This window comes from Colletes latitarsis, chromosome 4, assembly GCF_051014445.1.
Source record: "Colletes latitarsis isolate SP2378_abdomen chromosome 4, iyColLati1, whole genome shotgun sequence".
NCBI lineage: Eukaryota > Metazoa > Arthropoda > Insecta > Hymenoptera > Colletidae > Colletes > Colletes latitarsis.
In genome coordinates this window covers 23,870,490-23,893,869 of record NC_135137.1, presented here as the reverse complement: position 1 = coordinate 23,893,869, position 23,380 = coordinate 23,870,490, and the positions used below count along the sequence as shown (strand labels likewise).

General features: G+C 38.9%; 1 long non-coding RNA gene across 1 annotated transcript; it reads right to left on the bottom strand.

The window, feature by feature from the left end:
• Positions 1-19,635: 19,635 nt before the first annotated feature.
• Positions 19,636-20,329, bottom strand: LOC143341219 (uncharacterized). Its single transcript, XR_013079572.1, has 3 exons — positions 20,230-20,329; positions 19,965-20,132; positions 19,636-19,820 (listed from the first exon to the last, which is right to left on the bottom strand). It is a non-coding gene; the product is annotated as an uncharacterized LOC143341219 (long non-coding RNA).
• Positions 20,330-23,380: the final 3,051 nt, after the last annotated feature.

Below are 23,380 nucleotides of genomic sequence, written 5' to 3'. Positions count from 1 at the left end.
ATAATTTTTAATATAATATATGCATTTAAAAATTGTTCTCTGAATGTTTCACTGATGCAGCTCGAATGGTTCTATTTCAACTGACTGCAGTAAAAAGATCAAAGCCTTAGTCAACAAAGAGTCGAAGATCTATCAGCACTATAGTATAAACATTTTGAGAGTGTATAATCTAAACAGTCTTTTCGAAGACCGTCCTACAATATGTTGCGTCGTTCCAGAGTTTCAACGATGGATACGCACGTATACACGTACAATGATACGACGCACATGGCTTTAAAATGTAATAATTTAATCAGTGGAGCGTCGGGGGAAATGATTTTTGTATAATTATGTAGAGGAAAGTGTACTGGAAATATTCCAATTTGTCCCAATGCGGGACTCCTTGGGACTTAAAAATTACACCTTATCAATTCTAAAACATTTTGAAAATTTTAATAATAAATTGATAATAATAAATAAATTGAAGTCATGATTTCTTATCTTGAAAGAATGTTCTTTATTACACAAAAAAAAAATGGAAACAAAATATCAAACGAAGTCCTCAGAACATCTCGAAGAAAGAAAAGTTTCACAAATGAAAAATGCTACCTTTAGAATGTTCAACTTTTTAAGTGTTTATATAACTTAAAATTTATATTATATTTTAATAATTTTTTCATTTCCAAGATGCATGGATATTCAGAAAGCAATAAACATTAACCAGATATTGATATGACAAAATTGATTTTTTGCCAAAATGTCACTGAATTCTTCAATTCCGACCACTGTGTGTCGTGATAAAGAAAATAAGTAGGGGGGACTGGGGCTGGAAGTTCCGGGGGTAAGTTGTTCCGAAGGTTATATCTTTAAGATGAAAAAAGATAGCGTTGTGCTTTCAATTATTTTGAAAACATAAACTGATCACGCCACGCTGTTAAACATTTTAATAGCATCCGTGACAGCAAATTGTGTAGTTTTTGACAAGAGGTAGTCGCGTATCAGGTAAGTAAATATTTCACAGTCACTTTTTTTTTGTCGTATTCAATTATTTAATGTCAATATCGTTTATTGTTCTGTCGTTATAAATCAAATAACATTTAAGAACATGTTGTAAGAGCATTTATGAGAATATTTGAATATATAAACAAAATATTTGTAAATATTGTCACATATGTAAATTGGGGCTAGTTGTTTCTACGACTCGGGGCATGTTATTACTGTAACAACTTATCTCAGATGTATCTTTTACAAATATAACGTTGGATGACCAACCTGATGACTCAATGCGGATAAGCGTATCGAAACCGCTGCGTCCAAAATAACTGAGTCAGTCTTGTTTTTCACATTTCTATCTTAAGTAATCCTGGACGAAGTACACAAATGTCTCATCCAGGACGAGTCATCGACAGTCAGTCATCAGGTATTAAGGATCACCGACATCCCCTCCTCAGCGAAAAGCCTAATATATAAGGACCAGCATCATTAGAGCACGGGCTTTTTACTTTCAACCCTATTGCGGTAGCGGTCGATCAAAACAGTTATTTCCGCGTCGTTCTGTATGTGTGTCCGGAGTGTACGTCTCTCACCCGGATCCCAACAATAAAAATAATTCCTGTTGCGTTTTAGCATGCGACATATAAACGGAAAACAGGAAGAGGCATTATTTCCAACGAAATCATATGTAAGGCAGCTAAATCCGTGTTGCAAGAAGGACAGAATGTAAAAACCATCGTCAGAGATTTTAATATTTATCATATGACTCTCTCCAGATTTATTAAACAGTTACAAACCGAAGAAAAAGCCACAGTAGGTATAAGAAATAGGTTTGTGGCGTCACCTCCCATGCTCGCCACCAGAGGGGTCGCGCTCTCGCAATCGCTCGACCGACCCCTCAGTTCCTATATATACACTCCTCGAACGACTTCCCAATATCCCGTCGTCTAAGGCAGGGCCTGCTAGAAAGCCTTACTTGATGAGTCCACTAGCAGGCCCGGACGAAACGCGCCCCCTCCTTTTCCTTTTCCGTCCTCCTACAGAATTCACTCGAGCAGCCCCCCCGTCGCAGCGAAGAAGCGCCACAATTGGTGACACCCGACGATGGATAAGGACACGCAACTAGGATGGCAGCTCTCGAGAAAATTTTCAGGGAAACGCAGACCGCACGCAGCGTAGGACGAAGGAGGCAGCGCCAGGAAACGTGTCTACTAATCGTATTAGTAAAATAGCTCTTTCGTAATCCCTCTCCTAAGGTGGCCTTTCGATCACTCAATCGCTCGTCCTGACAAAAATCTACCTGTCGAGGCCGTCGTCTCCAGGAGAACATAATAGATTCGCAGGATTCGGAGCAGCAGCAAGAACCCGCATAGTGGGGCCACAGGTAGGACAGCAGCATGTACGCTCGATGGCTACAGCAACGCAAGGCTCGAGGAAAAAAGACTCGCCGCGGCTAAATAACGCCAGACGATCAGAGAACGACCACGCAGCATATCCTACGGCGAAATAGAACCGAAGTTCTAGGCCAGGATCGAAAAATCTCCAGAGATCGTCAATCGAGATAGAGGCGCTAGACGAAGACACGACGACGACAAGTCCAAGAGGAACGGAACCATTGTAAATAGAAGAATGTAAATAGTATTCGATAAGTCCTGTATATAGTAGGCTTAATCCGGTATCGTTAGGCACTGGCAGGGGGGTAATGTGGCGTCACCTCCCATGCTCGCCACCAGAGGGGTCGCGCTCTCGCAATCGCTGTACCGACCCCTCAGTTCCTATATATACACTCCTCGAACGACTTCCCAATATCCCGTCGTCTAAGGCAGGGCCTGCTAGAAAGCCTTACTGATGAGTCCACTAGCAGGCCCGGACGAAACGCGCCCCCTCCTTTTCCTTTTCCGTCCTCCTACAGAATTCAGGCGAGCAGCCCCCCCGTCGTAGCGAAGCAGCGCCACAGGTTCATTTAACATGTTATTTATATTAGGTTTAAGTAAAGTTGTTAGGTTGGAAACAGACAAGCAACTTTTCCCGTTGCAACATTACAGCGATTCTATGTGTTTCCTTGTTTCGCAATTAAAACAAGGAAGACAGACAATATCGACGTTTTTATGTCTGCTTGGTTGTTTTCAATTGCAAGACAAGGAAAAACATAAAATCGCTGCGATATCGCAACGACATTTTTCATTATGTTAGATTATAGTTTCTATTTTATTACATTAATGTTTATGTATGTAATGTATGTACGTATATAATGTAATTTAATTACATTAGAAAATGTTCTTTACCGACATGCATGTCACTTGATGCTGTATAAATAAAATTATGTTGACTTTAATCGATGTGAAAAATGTCGAAAACGCAAACGTGTAACTGGTTGACGTTAACGTTTCGATGTGGCCTTTGAAGGTAGTCGAATTGATTGTCTGGATACCGGAACGTTTAAAAACAGAAATGTACGAAAAGAAAAGAATAGAATAAAAAAGGTTTTCGGACGATAAAGACACGTGATCTAAAAGTTAAATAATTTCTACAAAGGACTCATCAGTTTTCGTTGGTAAAGTTTGTTTGAGTTAATAATTAATCGTTAATTAGTTGAAAATTTTAAATACTATAAAACGAATTACGAGACAAAGGATTGGTCGCCCGAGAGGACTCGAAAGAAATAGCTTACGAATAATTCCCGATGATGTTGTTTCTCCAACATACATATGTATTTGTGTTAATCCGGAGTTAATAAACAAACCTTATTAATAAAATTGTGTACTTATTCTTCATCAGAGAATGAAATGTCTCATTAGAAAGTAACACTTATTTCTTAGTAACAACTTACCCCAGAGCGATAACAACTTGCCCCACGATGGGGTAAGAAATTCCGCTTCGACTAATCACAAAAAGTGAGTTTTTATGAAAAACTTATCGCAATATATTCAATTTGAGCTGAACATTATTTACTAGTAATTTTTTTTGTTTTCTGAAAATCGGAACTTCTAGTCCCGGTCTCTCCTGCTCGCAACAATGCCGACACGGTTTACAAATTGCAAGTATGTACAATGTATGTTTCGGCAATAGTGATACCGAAACACCCTATAGATATAATAGTAATCATATTGATATACCTATAAATAGTCAAAATGGATGTTAAAATTAATATTTTGAACTCTGTTTAACTGTCAATATTATTTATTAGCATATCAGTAATGAACGAAAAATAGATTACTGTAGGCTTTATTTTTAGGAGGTAATGCTTCGGTGAACAAGAAAAAACAACTCTGCTGTTCTTGTTCACGCGATATAAAGTAATTACATACATTGTATTTGAAATTTGTAAACTGTTCCAGTTTTAACGTGAGTACGACCGCAAAGCGACCGGTATAGAAATTGAATTTTTGTGTTAGTCGTTAAGGATACTATACATATGTATATGTATATGGTTGAGTTTAGAATAAAACGTACTGTCTCTTTTATTCTATGAACAATTGCTATGATTTTACAAATAAACATGGCGGATGCAGTTTTTTAAAACATTTTTGAAAATTTTTTGTCAACTCAAACATTTTCTTTTTACATGTCATAAACCATTCAATTTTAGTAAAAACATTTTTTTTCTATCTCTAATTGTTTCCGATGTGCACAGTACACTGGTGTACATGATAATTCAAAACTTGTTCAACCGAATTTAATTAAATTTGGTGCACATATTGACAATAACATTCTCTATCAGTTGAGAATGTCGGTTTTTATTTTCTTTTTCTTTAATTAGTTTTTGAGATATTAATAAAAAAGCATTCTTGAAAGATCTATTTTTCTTTAAACTGCTATAATTTTTAAAATTTTTTGAAATTCTAAAAAATCATATACTGACCGATAGAGAATATTATTGAGAATGTGTGTACCTCATTAAATTCGGTTGAATAGTTTTTGAATTAACACATACGCCAGCATAGCGTACATGTTTCGGAACAATGCCATTTTCTTCGTTATAAACATAGGCATTTAAGCAAAATTTTTTTCAAAAGTTCAAGAAATGATTTGTACGTGGTAATTAGGTCATTTTAACTGTGTGCACATATTCCCTGTAAAAGATTCATGAAAATACCGCTCGTTTTGGACCCACCAAGGTGGTGTAACGCTTTAAGAGGTAGAATTTCGATGCCACGTATTACGAAAAAGTGTAGAAGGTGAAAATTCGCCATTCATTCTACAGTACGCGCAATACCGTAACATCGGTAACTTCCAATAAGATTCTTCGATAGGTAGTTCCCTCGTCGACACCATGAAGATGACGGTCGTTTTGGTCGTTTTGGACGCCTTAGAAAAGAACAGCAACATGCATAGCAAAGGATGGAATATAGTACGAGCCAGTGCTTAAATAGGTTTGGCTAAAAGTTAGTCGATAAATGGACAACATCGCCTCTGCTATTGCCTACCTCTCAGAACTTAACTTAGACGAATTCTAGGGCACAGTAGGTTTGATTACAGGCAGATCTCAATTATTCTTTGGTAACTCCAAACGACTAGTAACGAATCAATTGACACACATGCTGATTCAAAATTTTACTACTGGACGTCCGGTTTATTTCAATCGTACTCTCCCGAATATTCTAATGATCGTACAGTCCACCCATATTCCTCATATTCGACAGAGGGCCGATTTCTTTCAAGTATACTCTCTTATGAAATCGGTGAAAATCAGGCGATCATATTCGGGGATTCTCAGACGGACGGTCGGTTAAAGGTACGTTGATACACATCCGTGTCGTGTCCGTTCCGTGTTACGACCGACTCCCGGACACGAAACGGTACCATAGTTCCATATGAAACAGTTTATACATCGCCCGTGCCGCAATTGATGATCTCCGATATTTTTTTGCTTCACGGCCTGATCACGTAAGGCCACGGAAATCGCTCGGTTTTGTATAAACGTGTTTAGACGTGTCCCGTCTGTTACCATACCAAACAAGTCACTGACAAAACCTAAAAATGGATGACGAGAAACTCATAGAATGTGTAAAGAAATACAGTATGTTATATGATTTATCTCACGAAAAATATATGGATACAAAATTTAAAGAAAGAATGTGGAAGGAAATAGGAGAAATATTAGAACAACCGGGTTAGCATATAAGTTACAGTAACTTTATTTTCAGTATAAGAATAACAAATAATATTTATCTTAATTTGTTACATTATAAACACCAGTTGGTGATAGAAAATAGTTCATAAATAGCTCTCTAGTATTAAAAGCGTCACGAGATGCATTTCCTCCTTGAAACACTAAATTTTGAAATGTAGATATTGTTGTCAATGTTTCTTCAATAGAAGTTGTAAAACCATCGTACTTATGAATGAAATTATGAAGAATACAGGTCGCTATTATAATATAATCAACATTTTCAGAAATTGCCTGTATTCTTCTATTATAAATTCTAAATATTTGCACTAACATGCCAAACGTATTTTCGACAATTCGACGAGCTAAAGATAACCGAAAATTAAAATTTCTGTTGGCCGGATTCTCTGCTTAAGAACCAGGATAAGGTCTCAATAAATACCGTTTCAAGGGAAATGCCTTGTCACCTACAATAACACACGGTGCTAGTTGTGTTGAATTAGGCAATATTTGATTTGGGAGCAACTGCAATGTTCTGTTAGCGAGAGCTTTTCCAAAATTTGAATGTAATAAAATTCCACCATCACTGTTTTTTCCATAAGAGTCGATATCGATCATAATAAAATTTTAATTTGGATTAACTATGGTTAAAAGTACAATCGAAAATGTCTCTTTATAATTAAAATAATTCGAACCACTTTTTGGTGGAGCTTGAATTATAACGTGCTTCCCATCTAAGTCTCCTACACAGTTCAGAAATTTACATCGATTCCAAAATTATTCTGTTATATTTTTCCACGTGTTAATATCTGGAACAGGTATTACTTCACTAGTTAATTCATTTACTATTGCCCTGCACGTTTCTTTGACTATCTGGTGCACTGTTGCTACTCCTATACGATAACTGAATGAGATGCTTTTATACGAATCTCCCGTTGCCAAATACCTACAAAAATAAATATTGAGCTGTTAAGAGAAATAAAGATAATTCGCTCCATACGCAAATAGTAGAAAGCAGTTACTTTTACGTTTTAGATTCATTGTGTAAAACCAGATGGCAAAACATTAGAGATCAGTTTAAAAAATGTCAAACCAAAAAGATCGCAAAAAGTGGTCAGGCTGCAGAGAAAATTAGGAGATATAAATACGAGGATATTTTAAGTTTTTTGCTACCTCATTTAACAGAAAGAGAGACCATATCGAATATTAATTTTGCTCCTGAGATCAGCAATGAGAACGAAAATTCTTCTGAAAATGTAGAAGTTAATGTTGAAAATTCACATATTGAAACAAATCAAAATACATCATCAGCGGCAAATCAAGTAAAAAGAAAGAAAATACGTGAATATATGTTCCACTTACAGAATATAATAATACATTCAGCCTGCCGTTTTTACAAAATGTTTCAAATTATACAAAATTTTTATTTTTACAGAATAAATGTACATGATGTATCCATATTATAAAAATATAATTTAATGAAAAAAAAACTGCCAAACTGTACTTACCGTAAACGAATAGTTAGTCGCTCTTTTGCAGAAATAGGTATTTTCCAATTCGTATATTGTTTGGATATCTGTTGTTTAATTTTATCAAGCAAAACATTAAATGTGTGCTCTGTCATCCTAAAATATTGGTGAAATTTTTCTTCGTGATCTACTAATTGCTCATAAATATTAAATTCCCCTTTCATTTCACGGTTTCGCCATAAGGGATGTACGCTAAAACGTTTTTTCTTCCATTATTTTCTTCTTCTTCGTCAAAAAGTATTGCCATTAAAGTCAAATGCTCAATTGGTAACTGCATGTTTTCTGTGTCCACTACAATGTCTGATTTCAAATTAATTCATTTTTTCGATCACATCACGGACGTTGTCTGGTTGTATATGAATAGTGACGCTTTACCGCTCGGGCTCGATTCGGACACGGAACGGATACAATACGGATGTGTTTAAATGGACCCTTAATTCAACTGTCTTCTTTTATGATTTCAAAGAGACGACCAGACCTAACCCCTGCCCTCTCCTAGGTTGTCGGTCATCCAATAGCAATATTTCGTGCACTCTCACCCTATAAACGGCTGGGGTTTTTACATCGTCCTTTCTCACAGACGCAGCTTTAATCGTTGCTGACACGCGTATACTATCCACATGCGCACATGGACGCACATTTCCAGTTTCTAGAAACTTCGAATAGCTTCGATTGCTGCTTAGCGAGCTATTCATCGTACGCAATTCTTATTTTCTGCTCGGCGACCAACTTCGAGGAATTTTGATCGTCCCTATATTTCGTCTCATTACAAAATGATTTTTCATAGTAAAATTCGGAATCTCATTTTGCATCGATATTAACAAATTTCTTATGAAAATTCCGCAAAAAAATATTGCAAAGAAGTTATTGCTAGCTTAAAAAAAAAACACTATTACATAATTACAAAATTTTTCCGATACGGGAAACTAATTTTATTATTTATTCCGCGATAGGAATTCGATAAAATCGTGATCAACCACCGATTGTTCGTCTATCGAGGATTTTTAATATGTTGTATGCTTTAACGTCATCGTAGAGAGCTTAAACTAAACTTAAAAAACCTATATAAACGATAAACATATGAATGGTATTTCGGGGCATGAATTTTTCGGGTTTAATCAATATTTCGTGAAAAATGGCGATATTATGTATAAGTTTGCCAGTTTTATGAAATAGCTTACAGGTGGAATCGCTTCTCCGGTAAATTATCAGTGAATACGTTACGTAAATTCGTTAAAATCATAAACGACATATGTACAGAATGTTTTATAAATTCAAAAATAAATGTTGATGAAGTTTATTGATAAAAATTGAAGAGATCGTTTAGAAAAAATGAATGCGATTGCTTTCCATTTTCATACAACTATTAATCATTAATGGTTTCGATGGTTAACCGAGGTTAACAATACTCAATGAACTTTGTTTACCTACAGCGTTATCGTATTGTTCGATTTTAACGAACAATTTACTGCGGCTTCTACTCGTACAACATTAAATTAATGTTTACACTATGGATAGTTTAAAATATGTTTCCATAACAGAAATACTTTGAAAGCTTATGAAATTGAATACATGAATACGATTCTAAAAAGTTTAAACGACAACTGTGGGAACAGGATTTCGAGGAACTCGCAGAATAATATTTTTGGACAAGTATTTTAAGAATACAAATGGAGATATATTTTGTTAGATATATTTATGCAAAAGTACAGGCATGTTTTAACTTTCCTTGTTAATTCCGACCGGTTAGTAACGAATTAATTGAACCCATGCGGATAACAGGATAAAGGATACAAGAAATCGTAGAATTGCTCTGCCAGATTTTTACACCTTTGACGCAAGAATTTACAAACAGGCGTCCGGTTTATTTCAACCGTACACTCCTGATCGGTGAACAAACGTCACTCACGTCTTCAATCTGGCAGATATAACAGTATAGTGATCGAGTAGTCGTCACTACTTGTTATTTATAGGGAGTTCGCTGCTAATCGCGAACGGGCCTAATAAACGCGTGGTCGTTCATTAGCGATTTTGCGAAGCTTCGATTACTGTCAACCGGTCTATCGATCGGTCGCAGTTCCTGTTTGTTTCCATGGAGGAAAGTTTCTAAAAACTTTGATTATCAATGGACAAACATATTGATTGGCTGCGATTCTTATTTTCCATAACGAAAATGCTTCTAGAAGTTTCGATTTGCAGCCAGTCCGATTATTGATTGGTGCTAATCAAACTTTTGAGATGACAACCGATTTCGCGAACGTTCGGTGACAATTGTAGGCGTCGTATTATTACACAACTTAGTTTTTCAAAGCACGAAATAATGTTATATATTTTATATACAGACGCGCGAAAGCTAATAAGCAAAAGTAAAATATAAACATTGCATTAAGGGAGAAATTTACATTAAATATTTAACACAAAAATAATTTTTTCATACACTTTCCTTAAGTTTTATGTGTTAAAAACATGATTTTATATAATTAAACTGCAATATTAAAAACTAGCGAAGTTATGAAATTGAAAGATAATCACACGCAGAGTAAATGCTTATTAGATCATTGAAAACATGATTCACAATCAGTTGATTTGTTGATACCTGTACTCGTATTTAATAAAGCTCATAATGTGATTAAATTAATTATTAAATTTCTATTTTTATAAATGCATCACTTTTTTTGTCAAAGCTCACTATTTTTCTTTAGATTGTTATCATTTCAAAAATTTTGTATATTTCTTCGTCTTTGTACTATACTTATAATTAAACAAAAAACTATGCTAATTTTTAGTTTCGAATTAATAGAATTAATAGAACAATCTGGGCTGTCAAGATAGTTTTTTAGTAAATCATTATTTCTTTGCGCAAAGAATAACTGCTTTCATAAAATGTGCGTACATAATTGAGTGAAAAATTCACAAAGGAACATCTTTCTTCAATTAATCATAATTTTGTTCTCTTCTTTCACTCGTTTAAGTACACATGATAAAAGAAATATAAAAAAAATATTAAAAAATAACACTCTTGATACTATCACAGATTAGAATTTAAAAATAATTGCAATATTCACCGTTAGCAAATATGTACCTACTCGCATTCCTTGTTATTTGAATTGATAATGTTGGAAACGTGAGAAATTGTGCCTCGAAATTCATCAAACGCATAATGCAGAGGAAATATTGATACTTCTTATAATACAGTATAATATTTTACGTCAATAATACATTTAATTTATCTAGCGCACAACCCCTCGAACGGGGTTGACTCATGCCGTATGTGCACACCCGGCCCAGTTTCATTGCCTTATATGGTAATGCCCCGCCACTGTACCCAGTAATTTTCCAGTATATAAGGGCCGCATTTTCCTACTCGGGGAGCTTAGTTTTCATAAAACTCTCGCCACGACGTTATTTTGATACTCGAAGCAAGATCGGGCTGTAATCCCCTTCAAGCAACATCTTACCTTAGTGGTTTAAATCGTGAGTTTTCAATCGTCCAAACCGAGTAGTAGCTCCCGCGAACGCGCCGCGTAAAAGCCGATTTGACTCTCGCCGTCGAGGCAACCTAGCGATAGTACTGGTTTTTGTTAATACACCTTTTGTACTTGAGCACCGATAATATATACAAGTAGTCACACTGATTTGCATTATTCAATCAATACAACCCTGAATCATATTAACGGTAAGACGAGGAGTATCTCACGGACCCGGTACACCTTTACCGCTCGAGGTGTACCAGTACGATAGAGTAAAGATCCTAAAACTTCCTAAAACCTACGTGGCTCCCAGGGTATAAAGCCCCTGGTTCGTCCACTCCTTTCTAGCGGCTCCCAGGGTAGAGAGCCCCTGGTTCGTCCGTGAAACCATACATTTCTCCTTATAAATTTAACCCCGTGGCTCCCAGGGTTTAGAGCCCCTGGTTCGTCCGGAACTCCTGTCTCTTTCCTAACCATACCTAAAACCACCGGTCGAGTACTGCCCTCGACCGAATCCAGGATCTCGCGCTCGCGCTCGTAACAGAGTATACAAGATGGAACTATGGTTACCGGGTTGTGCAATTATGTCGTAGTCTTCCCCATAGAAAAAAATACACACGTTTATAAAATACGATTTACCTGGCCATCCCTGGTAGCAGAAAGCGGTTCTGATGTAATTAGTGTTCAATGTTCGATGTGTACATTTCGTAGAATCGTGTTCAAACAGTGGATTTATATCGAAAAAATAAAAACTACAAGTATTAATAAAATATATCTATTAAATTATTACGAAAATTAAATTATTGAAACAAAACTTCTTAGTAATGGACAAGTTTTGAAATTTTATAATTTACGAAAAGTAAAATGGAACCTTTAATTAAGTGCCGTGATTGCAATAAAGAAAGTTGAAGTCTTTTGAAGAACGTATGCATCTCTCAAAAGCAAACAAATAATAGTATTAAAAAATTTATAAAACTGTATCAAAAGTGGCAAAAAAAGAAAAGGAATTTCATGAATCACTGGACGACCTTTTTGATATTATCCACCAAGATGTGTTAAGCTTAATCAAAATTGAAGAGAATAGACTTTTTTTTAAGTCAAGGGAAAAAAGAAAGACTAAGATTCAATGATCGTTGCAAACAGGAATTGAATAAGAAAGGTGCATCGAAAATATATTCGAGAAGAAAGAGGAAAGTCACCGAAAATCACAGAAGTAACAATTTTATGCGATGACAGAAATGGAAGGTATATATTTGCCGAATATATTTCTAATTTGAAATGTATTTATATTATTACTAAATTTGAAAATATGTCACAATCATCAGCACTTAGAATTTAATTGTTTAAAACATTTCTAAAAGATCAGCCTGCAATTGATAAATGTAATTATAAATCAAGTGTAGGAGATATTTGTGTGCGTGAAAAATTGATGACTATAGAAGAAATATAGAACTTTTACTTAAATATTATTGTTAAAAAGTTGATGCTTCTAACGACGTGGTCCGGATAGAGGTACAGGAGTTTTCAGGGAAAATTATTACGGGCGTCTGGTTTTCTTTTCGTCGACTTTCTACGCCGACCTTTTATTACAAAAATAAAAAAATTTTTATTAAGAAAATTGAAGCGTAATTTTGCCAACTTTTTTGGGTCTCAATTGTTTATACGATCGAGACGACCGCTCAATTCTGCACGGAGGGATCGAACACCTTACTGGTGTATGTTCTCGATCACTCCACAGGATATCGACACCCTACTGATGTATTTTCTCGATCTTTTGCCGCAGGACTGATGTCGTGGAATCTCGATTTGGGAAATCCCATACAAGATTCCGGGGCGTACTTGACCGAATCTAAACTGATCCGTTTGTCAAGGAAAAGGCGGATTATTTCCACACTTTTCTCGAGTTTAACGAATTTTCAGCTGTGCGAGGTCAATCAGTGGACCCGCACAAGACTGAACATCTACTCTTTACACCCGTCAAATACAGGCAGAATCCTTCTGAATATTAAACAATTCGAATTTTCCTTTCGTAAATCTTTCCGTTCGAGTGTAATCGGGAGCCGATCCGCTCTAGTTGGAAGTCTACGTAGGACTGCGCGGATTGACAGCCGAAGACGCGGCCGCGTTACTCTAATTAGTCGTTACGCGGCGCTGTCTAAATTTCGGCAGTCTTTCTCCGTCTAATTCTTAGCACACTATTCTCTCACGGTACTGACGTCATCAACACCGTTAGCACACTGGAATCGAAGGTAATGAGCCGTTACCGATGCCAGAAAAACTAGTAATAAACGCATTTTTCTGTCACTGCTCGCTGTACAAATTCTCTTAGAGATAATCTCCCGATTATTGTACGCTAACAGGATTAACGGTAATCGCGGCCGAGGACAATCGCTCGGCATTATGCAAATCTTTAAACAATTATTAAGCAGTAGCATCTAAAAGTCGATGACATTGAACTTCTAGAATTAATGATTGTTTTCCTTGTTGCAACATTAATAAAAGAAAATATTTTCTATATTCCTGGAGCTTTCCATTATGCCAAGTGGATTACTAAAGAAACTGATATTTAAAAAGTATATTTATTTCGCGAGGAATTTTTTCTTAAGTAATAAGGAATTTATAGGAATTAAGAATTTATGCATATTTGTAGCTAATGTATGCATACATATATTAAGCATAATTTAATCAATTGCTGCAAAAGCTTCACATCGGGGTTTGAAGTTCTTAAAACCATTTTATACATATAAAGAAATTAACGAGAGCATTATAGTCGAATATTTATGTGGCGACTATTGTATCGCCATTACGTCCTTAACATTGTGTGAATGAAATGTGTGATTATGATTAAAAATGTTTATAGCATTCAAACAGAAACCTCGATCAAAAAACTTATTTTGAAACATATAGAAAATCGTGATGATATTAATAGAGAAAATTACATTTCATCTGAAAGTTGTGAATTTTTACTAGATTTCAGATAAATACTGACTTTTTACAAAAAAATCCTTCAAATTGGCAAACTAATGATACGTACAAAAGTGCAGTAGAAACAATACAAAATTTAAAATTAATTAATGACTCTGTAGAACGAAGCGTGAAGTTGATTACAGAATAGTAACAAAAGTAACAAAAGACGAAGATAATAATAATATCTCGATGTGAACAAATGTATTTTAATAAAAGACATTATTTAAAAAATATGCATTATTTATAGCAAGTTCCCCTTATTCTTTATTATAAATATATTTACAAGTTAAGTTTAAATAATATCTACTTATCACCTTCATTTTTTACATCAATATAAGAAAATATCTGTGAAATACATTCTAGACTATGACGCCTGTTTAAACTGGCTTAGTGCATTATATAATATTTTCATGAAACAATTTAAAGGTTTTGTATATCTAAATCTTTTAAAATAGTATACAGACGTGACTATTATACATGTAAAACATTACGTTTACATTGAAAAATATTCATTATTACATTTAAAACAGCAAAATATATTTATATTAAAATCAACATAAAATTATGACAATTGTTAAACTTTAACTCGAATACGGCACGGATTCTCGATGTTCGATCATGTTAAAATTTTACACACATCAGTTTCTTCTCAAAGGTCACAATTAAGGAGGGTAACACACGTATTAGTACTCACCTTTCTGAAATTGATGCTCAAAAGTACATATTGTTGCGTCGGGGAGAAGTGTTTCTCACAGCACTCATTAACATCAATAAAACTTAGAACTTTATTTGTACAGGTTTAATAACGCGTCCGTTCTCTTCGAGATTTTTCATAATTCTCTTTTTCAAATAGTTGCCGGTTCCTCTTGGCAGCTGGAAGGAACAGATCCTCGCCTCTGCTCGTTTGAAGAAGCAGCTTCATATGGTTGCGGAACAATCTTCACGTTGCTGCAACGATGCATCTTCAAACCGTCAAAACACTGCTCCCTCTCTTCAAAACGCGGACGTTCCGACCGCGGCAAATTCAACTCGGGCAGGCAACTTCAGTAGAAGCTTCTAACCTCCGAATCCGCCTCGAGTTTAAACACCTCTTCCTGTAAAGGAGATAAACCAATAAACCGAAACATTTACCTGAATGGCCTTTAACAGACAGTAGCGCCTTGACATTTGTCCACCGTCTCAAGGAAAACCACCCAAAAACCTTAAGCAAGACGCCGGTGTATATCCTTCGAATATTTCGCCTGATCGAAAAATTCCTCTAGATGAACCTGATCTCAGAGACATCTTCGAGGATGAGGAAATTCCGAGAGCTCCTCGCCGTTTTCCTTAATTTCTTGCGACGTGCGCGCTTCTTTCTTGAGGACTTCTCGGGTATGAATTCTCCCAGCTAAACGGAACAACCCCACTAGGGATGTTCCCCAATCATTGAGGAGAATTTCCTCAATGAAATGATTGTCCGGAACTTTGCAGTCCCACAAAAATTATTAGATTGGGCAACTGTCAATATTAAAAATATACATTTTGAATTCAGCTCAAAAAAAGAATATAAGGAACATTCGGAATTCTTGCTGGAAAGATGTGGACGGGCTACAACAATCTGTGGAACAAGTAATTTTCATTTATTTACTCCAATCAAAGAAATAACACATTTGAGTGTCCAAATTTATTCAGGTAGTGAAAAATCAAAAGTTGTAGCTGTTATGAAGTAAGTAATTGTAAAACAAACAATTTATTCCGGTAGGCCATCATTCATACAATCTAACCATTATTCCTTAACCAGAACCTAATCCCATCATACCCTATCTCACCTCCCGGTTGAAGAATACTCACCACCTTCTCGTGGTTTCTATTGAACATTGACAACTTAAATGTGTATAACGCTAAGTATCATTGACAAAGAGTGAGTGTCAAGTAACTGTTACACCTTCCAGCAGTCCAACACCCTGTGGCGTCGCCTCTCATGCTCGCCACCAGAGGGGGTCGCGCTCTCACAAGCGCTCAACCGACCTCTCAGTTGCTATATGTATAAGACCGAGCCCCGCTTGGCTCTCTCTCTCTCAGTCTATACGAGCTATCGTCCTGCACTAGAGAAAGTTTTCCAATCGCTATTTAGAAATAACTAAGGAACAGTACTGAATAAAGTTGTTGAAGTATTTTTAACGTATCGAGTAGTTTGATTTCCGCGCGTCTCGCCGTGCAGAGCGGTTCAGCGCTCCACGGGCACCGTCCCACGACCTTATTTCCCTAACCCACCGACCACGGGGTTGCAACATATATTTTTGGTGACAGCGGTGGGATTTGTTTAAAGTAAATTGGAATCACGATCGGATCTAGGACAAACTTTGCCGGCTCGCGAGTGCGCGCTTCAAAACTTGAATTTTGGTGGACCGTTTTATTGAGCTTCTATAATACAAAGTGAACATCAGAATCAGTGCATCCGCTCTCCCTTGGGTTTTCGCACGGTTTCCCTAAGGGCACGGGTAAATACCGGAGACGGGTGATTTCGACGGCCGTGCAAGCCACCACCGTTATCACATGCACCCTGTTCACGTCGCGGTTGAGCTTCCGCCTTACTCAGCACGGAGAGACGAACGCCACCGAACGAGGTTCCTGTAAAGCAGAGAGACGAACATCGCCGACGACTGGAACACCTGGAGGACATCACGGACCATCGCCGACGATTGGAGCACCTGGAGGGCATCACGGACCATCCCCGACGATTGGAGCACCTGGAGGACGTCGCGGACCATCGCCGGTTTCCAACATCTTCGTCCGGGACGCAGACCTCCAGCCCAGCAGATCGGCGACGAGTGGAGGGCCCCGTTGCAGGAGAACCGATCAGCGACGTTCCGGAGCGTTTCCGTCGTAATTGCTAGCGCACTGTAAGTGTAGTACTACGTTAGTAATAATCACTGCGCAGACTAGTAGCTAAATTTGTTTGTACTAGTCTGATATATTCGCCTCAATTAGATTTAGTTAGTCGGTGAAATGCCGCCGTTTTTAAAGAAATACGTGAGGGCTAAAAGGAGCCGTAAGCAGCGTCTGAGTGGTGGTAGTGGGACATTTATGGAAGAGTTACTAAAATCTCCCCACATAGACCCCCCTACTTCCGAAACCGTGGTACCGCGAATTAACGAAACAAGTTTAGTCCCCGTACAGTCAATAATTCACGGGTCCAACGCGACAGACGGTCCCTTAAGCATAATTAACAGCACGTTCGCGTCACCCCCTATATCGTGCGCCTCTCAAACTCTTTCCGTTAACCCGATCGTAACCCCGGTTCGATCTCCCGTCTCGATCCTGCCGCCGGAAACTCCGAGAACTCCGTCGCGCATGCCATATGATTTGGTCTCCGGCCTCATATCCTACTTTGATGGGAACCCGTCCCAAGTCGACCAATTCATCGCCCAGTGTAGACTGGCGGACTCGTTGGTTGGGATAGAGGATAAACCGTATCTACTCGCGTTAATTCAGAGCCGAATACAGCACCTAAGTTACCGCGGCTCAGTTAAATTCTTGATCGACACCGGCTTCCAATTGAACCTAATAGAACGGAAGGAATTAAAATCAGACCCATGGACTAATATTAAAGTAATTTATGCAAAAGGAGGAAGAGAAAGTAAGCTAGTTTTGAGCATAACAAGGAACACGGGAAAGAAATTTGACTAAGCTTTGATAAATATTTATATAATGTACCTTACCACGTGGAATTTGCGGTATCCATCGATCGTCGTCTTCCTCTCTGTTCGTTCGTACAGCCCCAGGGAAAAATGATAATTTATCAAACGAATCCGACGATCATCCTCTATGGAGAGGCTCGAACGGCACGATGAGAAACACGATACGGACGGAACTCGAAAGAGGAGATATACTCTGAAAAGTTGGCCGCCCCATGTCTCTCTTTATTACGAATATGAATAGTGATTGCGAGACCGCACGTGTATCTGATCACCTGGTCCACGAATGTTTCCTTTCGAATTTATTTGTAGAATTTGCGAGAATAATAGACTATCAAGAATTAACGAAAATCGGATCGGGTAGTTCTATTATAAACGTAGTTCTTCAATTTTGGAAAACGATGGTGGGACGTTAAAGTATCAGCCGGTTACGCCTAGCGAGCGTTTTGCATCGAACCAATGGGAAGAGAGAGACACTTTGGCGAGGCGCTAAAACCATATCATTGATATCGTTTCTCTGAGGAAGCAAAACGTCGGATTGGCTCTTCAAGCAGGGGAATGTCGTTCCTGCAAAAGGAAATTGCATATTTAAGTCATAAAATTACTAGCGGATGAATGAAACCCAATATTGGCTAATTGCCTGACGTAATCCCGTCGTCGCCGATATAAATTCCAGTCTTCAACTGCAACCTATACGATCTTGCGCGAACTTCAATTCTGGTCTGAGGCGTCTGGGAAGGGTGCAAGTCTGCGCAGACAAACCACCAATCGTAGATTCCGAAACGGACAGGGGAGATGACGCGCAATCCGCGGAGAACGATAGATTCATTGCCTCTGTGTTCCTAGCGCGCAGAAAAACAGAGGGGAAAGTAAACGAGGTCACCGATGGCGTAGTAAAGATTTTCGATTCGGAAAAATCATGCTTGGTAATAGATGTCGCGAGAGAACTTCCTGAAGGAACACCCCAGTCGAGTACCCCAGAGTCTCCTCAACTCGGTCTTTCGTTGGCTAACGGGTGTATAATCCGAACCCCAGGAACCCGCTTCGGGGGCCGTGAGAGGGAATCTGTACTCGAGGTGCAACCTGTGTCGTCTCAGGGGAGAGGGGCGCCCCGTGTGAATGAGTATCCCATCCGGTCAGGTGGACCGGGTGGATGGTTGCAACTCGGTCAGGTGGACCGAGGTTTGCGTGAATCCTGGCGGGTGATGCCAGATGGAAGTGTGAATGAGTATCCCATCCGGTCAGGTGGACCGGGTGGATGGTTGCAACTCGGTCAGGTGGACCGATGTTTGCGTGTATCCTGGCGGGTGATGCCAAATGGAAGTGTGAATGGGGATGACCAGGACCGCACAGGGATATCCAGTGGTGTGACCTCGGTAGTAAATCCGGGAGACCTTGTAGAGAACCTTTTAATTACACAGAATGTCCACGATGAAAATGGAATCGATGTCGGGAGGAGAATTTTAGTCACCACCCCCGATATGGGTGAGCCGACGCGATCCTCCCCTACTGTATTCTATCTGAAGGGCCACCTTTTTGCACGGCGCGATAATCTTGTCCACTTCGTCCCTCTCACCGGTACTGATACTTCCCATACCACCGAGGGACTGTTAAGTCGAATAGGTTTATCAATGGACCAGGTGCGACAATATAAATTAAATATTGGGAATGCCATGGCGTTCCCTCAGGACAAATATTCGGTATTCTTTTTGTTTTTCAAATCTTGTCCCCAAGATGAATTGAATTTTGATCACGTCCAAAACTCCCTGAAATCTCTTAAAAATCTACTGGACTCTTTGCGGTCGGATACCTTCAGTATCCTAATAGACCCGGATAAATTCGACCCCTCCGCACAGAATAATGTATTAGACTTGCTTAGGGAAATCTTCAACGACCCACAATATAGCATTACCATCTGCAGTAGGGAGGCTATAATCCCACCAAGGTCGGACCGGTCACAGATTATTAAAGAGCACCATGAATCGGTAGTCGGAGATCACCGTGGCTCCTTTAAACTTCACCAACTTATCCAAGAACGGTTTTACTGGTCTGGTATGGCAAAGGAAATCGTAGAGTTCGTTCGTTCGTGCCCCACCTGTCAAAGGAACAAGAATCATACTAGGCGAACAAAACAGCCGATGCGAATTACCGACATCCCTAAACGCGCATTTGAAAGGTGCAAATGGATATAGTCGGGCCCCTACCCGTAACTAAGAGAGAGTAATCAGTACCTACTTACCCTGCAAGATAACCTCACAAAGTATTCAGATGCAATCCCGCTACGTAGCATAGATACCATAAGCGTTGCTCACGCTCTTGCTGAACAATTCATCAGTAGATTTGGATGTCCGAGAGCTATCCACACCGACCAAGGCAGGAATTTTATTAGTCAGGTCATGAAGAACTTCTGTAAGATTTTTAAAATCCAGAGAATAGCCTCTACCGCTTTTCACCCACAATCATTGGGCTCCCTTGAAAGGGCACACCGTGTCTTCATTAATTACCTCAAACATTACTACACAAAGACCGACTGGGATGAGTGGATAAGATTTTGCATTTTCTCATACAATACCTCTGTGCATGAGGCCACTGGCTTCACCCCCCCCCCCCCCCCATGAACTGATTTTCGGCGAAAGGGCCAATATTCCCTCAAAATTCTCCATGGGTTCAGCACCCAAAACGTTCGCGCAACATTTAGATGAACTCTTTGTAAGAATCATCACTACTCAGACGACTGCTGCACAGAATCTAGAAAAGGCGAAACAGAAAAGTAAAAATTATTATGATCAAACCCTTAGGCCTTGTAAATTTGATTTAAACGATATGGTATACTTGCTTAAGGAGCCCAGAACCTCCAAATTCGATTGTACTTGGTTAGGCCCCTATAAAATAAACCGATTATTTAGCGATTTAACTGCCGAAATAGAGTTAACGAAAAATAGGTTTAAGATAGTGCACACCGATAAATTGAAACTGGCGCATATAAGGCCGGACTCTCCCTCCGAGGGAGATTAAATAAAGTAAATAACCTGTAATACTCGATGTAGCTACTCAATGTAATGCTTTGCGGATTCGGAACTACGCTCTAATTTTTGTTCTCCGTATATAATGTATATCCCAACTGCCTCTGATGTTATGTACCCCTGCATGCGGTTGTTAATGATGTATAGCTTACTGCAAATCACCACACTGACTTTCGTTAACCGTATAGTTTGCGGATATTAAGTAATCTCGAAATCATAAGGCGCGTGATAGGTATGAGGATATTGTACGTGGTAAATATTGTTAACCGACACCGACCTGGCTCAGGGTAATAATAATAAATGTTGACTTTTGCTTAAAAGCTGTTTTATGAAAACACCTTTTTGTATAAGGGGAAAGGTGTTACGCATTTGCGTGACGTAGGGTCGATGTACATACAGCGGCGCGACGGGAAATTGCTGGAACTGGTTTTATTACCATCGAGGCTGCGATTTGAGCGAGCGAGATTCAAACGAACTCGCGTATTGTAATGCGTATTATTATTGTAAGAAATTCAACGCGAGGAAATCTAGGCGAAAACCGAGCATTTGTAGACCGTTACCGATACTTTGTGTATACAATGTAGTTTTGACCGTTAGAGGTAGGCTGTATGCTTGTGGCGCGCATATGTGTGTGTGTAAGAATCGATCGGTTGGCCATGTCGCCGGTTCTCGCTCGAAGGATCGGGAATATTCCATGGCACGCGCCGAGAACTTGGCAACCGGCAAAAGGAAGGAACAAACGCCGATCGGGACGCTGGATATATAAGACCGAGCCCCGCTTGGCTCTCTCTCTCTCAGTCTATACGAGCTATCGTCCTGCACTAGAGAACGTTTTCCAATCGCTATTTAGAAATAACTAAGGAACAGTACTGAATAAAGTTGTTGAAGTATTTTTAACGTATCGAGTAGTTTGATTTCCGCGCGTCTCGCCGAGCAGAGCGGTTCAGCGCTCCACGGGCACCGTCCCACGACCTTATTTCCCTAACCCACCGACCACGGGGTTGCAACACAAGTATAGCCGTTTAGCTGTGCAGGCACCGCGCGACTTGGTCGGTCGAGCCAGCGTGCCACAATGCGACGCAGCATTACATTTAATTAATTTTCATAACGTCAATTTTAAAGTGTTCGTATTTCTAAAACTTGGTCCGTAAAGGGGACAAATAGGACTATATGCTCATTTTTTCAGATTTTTAAATATTTCCCCACTATAAAAAAATGACGTTTGTTGTTACGAGCGCGAGCGCGAGATCCTGGATTCGGTCGAGGACAGTACTCGACCGGTGGTTTTAGGTATGGTTAGGAGAGAGAAAGGAGTTCCGGACGAACCAGGGGCTCTATACCCTGGGAGCCGTAGGAATAGGTTACGTGGACGAACCAAGGGCTCTATACCCTGGGAGCCGCTAGAAAGCAGTGGATGAACCAGGGGCTTTATACCCTGGGAGCCACGTAGGTTTTTAGGAAGTTTTAGGATCTTGCTCTATCGTAATGGTACACCTCGAGCGGTTAAGGTGTACCAGGTTCGTGAAATACTCCTCGTCTTACTGTTAATATGGTTCAGGGTTGTATTGATTGAATAATGCAAGTCAGTATAATTACTTGTATGTATTCTATTCGATGCTCAAATACAATGGTGTATTAACAAAACTAGTTCTATTACTAGATTGCCACGACGGCGAGAGTTTTAAATCGGCTTTTACGCGGCGCGTTCGCGGGAGCTACTACTCGGTTTAGACGATTGAAACTCACGGTTAAAACCACTAAGGTAGGATGTTGCTCGAAGGGGATTATAGCCCGATCTTGCTTCGAGTATCAAAGTGACGTCGTCTCGAGAGTTTTATGAAAACTGAGCTCCACGAGTAAGAAAATGCGGCCCTTATATACTGGAAAATTACTCGGTACAGTGGCGGGGCATTACCATATAAGGTAATGAAAACTGGGCCGGGTGTGCACATACGGCATGAGTCAACCCCGTTCGAGGGGTTGTGCGCTAGATGATCGGGCCAACGCCCAAGCCATCAAACGTTTCAGTCCCATACATGAATGATATGTAACATTGTAAACAATTGCAAAATAAATAGTCAAACAAATTTTTTTTTAATTGGAATAATTTTTATTCGGTACTCCCATGGATCTACTACAAGTACCTAAAAGCACAATTTTTTCACTTTCGTACTTTAGCAGCTATTATTTATTGAAAAAAGTGACCTCTATATTTCAAACAGATGTAACACCAACAATTTTAAAAATTTTAGAAAATCCTTCGAGATACGTTTATATATCACTAAAGACTACAACATATTCAAATTAGAGCAAAATCCGATATGGTACTCCAAAAGGTGTCCGACTTCGCATGGAATGACCCGTACGACAGAGGCGAATTTCAACACCAGCAGATATTTATAAGCGGCGATATCGTCAAGCCTCCATATCGCCTTTATCTTTTGCCGACAGCAGTAGTCGATAACCGAAGAAAAGGACAGCGTGTGAGAATGAGTAAGACCGAATCAGAAAAAATAAACGGCAGTCGAAGAGAAGGATAACGAATGAGAAAGAATGAACGGAAGTGGAAGAAAAGGACTCTGTATGATTTTTCGTCTGCTCTGTCCATTTCAAATCAGTGATTTAATGAAAT